This window comes from Tachypleus tridentatus, chromosome 7 (genome assembly GCF_004210375.1).
Source record: "Tachypleus tridentatus isolate NWPU-2018 chromosome 7, ASM421037v1, whole genome shotgun sequence".
In the NCBI taxonomy this organism is placed as follows: Eukaryota; Metazoa; Arthropoda; class Merostomata; order Xiphosura; family Limulidae; genus Tachypleus; species Tachypleus tridentatus.
In genome coordinates this window covers 17,838,080-17,844,253 of record NC_134831.1, presented here as the reverse complement: position 1 = coordinate 17,844,253, position 6,174 = coordinate 17,838,080, and positions in this window count along the sequence as shown.

Below are 6,174 nucleotides of genomic sequence, written 5' to 3'. Positions count from 1 at the left end.
CGACTTCACAAATATACTGATTAGCTTCTCACACGATATATGATTGCATCAGCACTCATGCTCTGTAACTTTATAATTTCCGCAATGTCGTCACAAGTTGTTCTAAAAGACTTAAATCGACTGCAGTATCTGCTCTTTCACTTGTAACATCATTTGCAACTTCTTCATAAAATCACTTTCTTTCCTTATCGGATTGATACAAGAGTTACTTCCATTACATTTGCCACAGTTTTAGCCTCGAAAATAATGACATTCCACTTATTTGTCAAAAACACAATTTTCTCTTGTAGTTCATTTATATTGGACCCTTCTATGTCTAACGAAATTTCTGCAGACTGAAGAAGCAAGCGTCTCTCTTCGAAACTCTTAGAACTTTTATCTATAACGTAGCAAGTACAATTGCAATGAAATACAACATTAAAACTATACAAAACGATCAGTCTACTCTATATTCAATACTTGAATACAGACAACATTAAAATATTTAAAAAAGATCAGTCTACTCTGAAATCCAGTCAACATTAAAACCATTAAAAAAGATGAGTCTACTCTGAAATCCAAACAACATTAAAACCATTAAAAAAGATGAGTCTACTCTGAAATCCGGACAACATTAAAACCATTAAAAAAGATCAGTCTACTCTGAAATCCGGACAACATTAAAACCATTAAAAAAGATCAGTTTACTCTGAAATCCGCACACCATTAAATACAATGATTAACCTACTCCGTATTTGAAACTTGATTCTGAACAACAAAGGGAACCACTACCTTTCTTTTTCATTATTAAAATATAAACAACGCTGAAGAAAACGACAACTAAAATCAAGCTATCGTAATATTATTTATATTAATAAAGATTTACTCTATTTTATATTGCAACGCAAATAATATAGAAACTACATATCTCTTTAGCCTCGAATGATTTGTAAAAATTTCCTTTTCTGGTCACACGATATCGTATACTAAACTTCATAATTTTTATCAACGTTAAGGATAATTATTTCAGGATATACTAATTTATTAAGGTAATTTTGAAGCGCCTCCTAACTAGTGATAGTTTTGTGGGAAACACTTTAAACAATATCAGTTCACTGCAGAGATGATAGAAAAAAGTCAGTGATTAAATGGCATATTTTCGTCAGCTTTTGTTTAGAATCAGAGGATGATTTCATTGCATGGTAAAACAAGGAAAGCAGCGGCGAACTTTTTTGTTCTTCTGTTTTCCCAAATATTCCAGAAATTCTCCTATATGAAAACCCGGATGCATAAATGGAAGATGCTTGTTTGTTTTGAATTTCGCGCAAAGCTACACAAGGGCTTTCTGCACGAGCTGTCCCTAATTTAGCAATGTTAGACTAGAGGGAAGGCAGCTAGTCATCACCACTCACTGCCAACTCTTTCACCAACGAATAGTTGGATTGATCGTTACATTATAACGCCCCCGCAGCTGAAAGGGCGAACATGTTTGGTGTGACGGAGATTCGAACCCGCGATATTCAGAAACAAACTAGAAGAGTGTTTTTCATCCACCAGGAGAAGAAGTAGTCAAAAGCACCCGACACTTCCAGGCTCTTAACGACCAAATTCTGACAACAGACAGACTCAACCAACGGTCTGTGGACAGACGCCAGTAAGTCATAACCACCTTGCCAGTACGATGAATTTTATTAAATCAAACAAACAAAAACAGACAGAATATATATAAACCATAATGTTTTTGTTTTGCTTGCATATTATTGGTCTGCAACAGTTCAATGAAGCAGTGAGTCGGTTCCTTATGTAGCAAAGATCGAAAAACATTTCACAAAACCATACTTGGTCTGACCTATTAGCAAGTACAGTAAATACTATATATAAAAACTGTGCAATGAAAAAAAATTAGTAAAAATACAACTTATGTTGCACCAATTCGATATTAAAGCCTACGAATTTTAGAAAGTGTCTTTCTGCTAGTATGGATAGATATTAAATAGTTTTTTGTAGATAAGCAAGAGCACAATGTTTGAAAATTGTAAAATAAAAAAATTACTTATTTTAAAAATGAGAATTATATTGATGTTATATATAATATTTAAAGTAGTAAAGGCATAAAAACTTGCAGTGCATGAATTTCTGATTGCCTCTTATCAGTCTAAAGTATTTTGAATATGGTTTCTTATATCAAAGCCACATCGGGCTATCTGCTGAGCCCACCGAGGGAAATCGAACCGCTGATTTTAGCGTCATAAATCCGTAGACTTACCGCTATACCAGCGGTGGACCTAAAGGATTTTCTAACAATATAAGGAAATTACAGCTAGATGGTGACCAATTGATTTTTAAACCCGCATTGAAACTATAATGAAGATCATTCATGTAAAATCGTTAACTATATATGCACACACACACACGAGATAGAATAAAATTAGAAAAAATATAACCATGTATGATAAATTCTCGATATGTTCACGGACAAATCTTGTTCTAATTGATTAAAAATACTTAATCAAAAAATATGATTTTTTTGTATGTAAAAGACTAACAATGTCAACTGAAAGTATTTCCAACTTTGTGAAGAAACACACAATACAATAAAAGTCAGTAGTATCAAAACTACAAACACCTTAAACTGGTACAAAGAGGTCATGTGATCGGTCATATTGACTGAGTCCGTGTTAAGAGAGTTAATTAAAGCTGTCCTATCGGGAGACAAAGAGAAGATGCATCAATTGCAGTAATTAATAGATTAAACCAGTTTATTATGATAAAATAACATAGGCTCTATTTCCAAATATATCAAAATCTTTTGACATGAACTTATATTGCTTATAAAATTGAAATAAGAGGTACTGTTTTAAGTTTATTTAAATCATACATATTAAATAGAAAAGTGATAGTTAAAATAGACAGTTATAATTGACGAAATGAACCAAACTGCTTGAGCATCTGAAGAATTTGATTGTGTCAATTATTTTAATTAACTTGACTGTATTGAAATTGATAAATATTACAGATATTGACTCTATGTAGGAATTTGTAGCTTGAGAAAATAGTTTGGACATTATATGCAGCCTAGTTTGATTACTTTTCACTACAGACCTCGGTTGTAGACTTTTTTGTAATTAATCGCAAAGCAACACAAAAGGATACCTGTTTTCTGCCTACCATGGGTATCAAAACCCGGTTTCTAATATTTTAATACAAGAGATATGCAGTTGTGCTACTGGGGCTTTTAGGCTTGAAAATATAATACTTGCATTTTGTCTGAACTTGTTTCTATAATTTGTCTCTTCTTTCTTTATAAAGAACTTTTCTACAGTTTTTTCATTTACTCTCTATTTATATACTTGTTGTATTTTAATTATTATTATTATTATTTGGATAAATTAAATTTGAAATAAAAATAGTGTTTCATAGAGTATTCAGTAATTTTTCATTTGATTGTTGGACTTTAATTAATGAAACTTCCGACCACTAGGTGCAGTTTTCTTGGTCTTGAGTTGAATGTTTTTCTTTATTGTTGTTGCAAACAGTTTCTTCAGTTTATTCATGGAAACTATTAGATATTGCGATTCCATTTCAACGCTGTTTTATTATCCTTTCTGGTTTGCCTTCTATCTATGGTAAATCGCCACAGTATAGCTGAGCTAAGAGGGTTATTGTTGTTTCTAATTTAGCACAACGCTATACATTGGGCTATCTGAATAGCGTTATAAGTCCGCAGACATGCCACTGTGGGGCTAAAAGGATTGTCTCCTACTAATTACAATGCTAAGCAGTATTGTCGGCGTTGACTTTTTTACTGGGTGCTCCACTGGAATTCGATCATCCTACATTACCTGCTGCATCTCTCTCTACTGAATCTTCTATCATATCATTTTATGTAGAAGTCCCCATCATCTTCTGTGCTTAATCCAGCAATCTACAGTTGGCATCAGTGCCTGTGGATACCGGTTTTGTACTAAATTTTTCTATGGCTTTTGGTACTTCAGATGATCTCTTGACTAGTTCACTATTTTACAATACCTCTAAATATTATATTCGAGCAGTCATCCACCAGTTGATATGAACTCTTAATTGAAGAACTGTTTAGATTTATAATTCTTAGCTATTTGACATCCTGTGTTCTAATATCGAGATCACACAAATTTAGGCCCTAAAACAATTCAACTGACACAAAGATCCTTTTCTTTTATGGCACTGTTAAGGCTATTCCTATCCAAATTATACTTATAATCCAAATCATGATAACCAACATGCAATATCTTGCATTTATCACAATTAAAACTCACCTGTCATTTACTTGTCAAACTCAATAAACGATATAAATCCTTTTGTAAAGCAGCAGCATCCTCTTCACAGCCAGCAACAATCAAGACCTTAATATTATCGACAAATTTAAGTAATTCATTGACCATTCTTTTATCTATGTCGTTAATGAATATCAAAAAGAGCAATGGTCCTAAGACAGAGCCCTGAGGTATACCACTTGCAACATTAATCCAGTTTGTCTCAACTCGATTTATAATAACCCTCTGCTTTCTTCCGTCGAGCCACTCTTCTACCCAGTAAGTTAACTTTTCTCCTACACTTTCAGAAATAAGTTTCGTTACAAGCCTTTTATGTAGCACTTTGACATATTCTTTATAATAATAGACATACACCAAATCCATACCTTTACTCTCGTCAACATATGCAGTAACATTATTAAAGCATATAAAAAATTTGTAAAGCAAAGTTTTCCTGTCTCTCCAATCAAAATCTCTCATAATTGTAACTTCTTTAACAGCTAAAATCTTAATCTCACTGACATTCTTAAAAATTTCACCAGTTTCATCTGGTGGTCTGTAACAAATTCCTACTAAGAGCTTTACCCCTTGATGTCCATAAACAGAAATCTAAATGGATTCAATCAATTATATTAATATTCTCAACTTCAAGAGGATGTAACCCACTTTACAAATAGAGTCACTCCTCTCCCGTTATTTATTATTCTGTCCCCATTAAATAACCTATAACCATATACTTTAAAAAGTTTTGTCATCAAATAACCAAATTTAATGTTTCATATTTTGGTAGAAGACGGTAATGCATTTAACCACCTTCCTCAACGTGATGCTTTTATCCATAGCAAATGGATGAGGATCAGCTTTTTAAACCGTCAGATTCTATGTTCAATTATCAAAACACCAAGAAGCATCCTTGTATGCTACAGTTTGGTTTCGAGCTTTGTCCAAAAGAAGAACATTAAATTTTGTACGGTATACTAATCAGGATTCAAATATTATTTCTCTGGAGAAAAATGCATTTATTTAAAAAATGTTAAAAACAACTAGACCAACTTTTATTAAACTATTTTAGATATAATATTTTAGACGAGCACTTTTACAAACGCTATCATTTAGTTTAAACGTCTTGTGTTAAAAAAGGTCATGTTATTTATAATACATAACCAAAAACTCATAACAATTACATCCGATAGTAGTTTAGAACTTATACTGTGCACAACTACATAAAACTTCTTAATACTGTGATAATTTGTTCTATACCACAATTACTAGGACCACTATACAAAATATGTTAAAAAATGACATAATCCAGTTGCTTGTTAGCGCCCCCAAATTGGACAAAACAATGGCAGTTACGAGCTGGTCGTTGAAGAAATCCCCCCCCAAAGTTACATAATACGATGTTTATTTTTATTCTGTTTCACTTACTATCCTATGATCACCGAAATGATAAAATTATTCTGTTAAGCTAAGTTCAGTGACTAAAATACACTGAAATCCATTTTCCCAGTAACTTCAAAGGAATATTATAATACTGGTATTCAGAAAACAGTAACACTTATGTACAAGTTTACAGTTGCACACTTATGTATAAATCATATATATAAATTAAGATCTTCAATATTATTAGGAGCTTCTTCAAATAACAAGTTTCTTCCTCCACTGACTGAAAGGAATGATGTTTGTTTTTAAAAAGTCATACGTATGAAAAGACCAGTTCTGAATTAGCCTGATACAAGTGTCATGTTCAGTACTGTCCAGGTTTTTGTTTAACACAGACCTGTCTCACAATTTGGACCTCCAGCTACTTACTTCATCCAATATCTCTCTACCTATAATACACACTGTTTGATATCACACTTCTCCAATCTATTTCTTCAATAAAGGCTAATCATATAGTTAC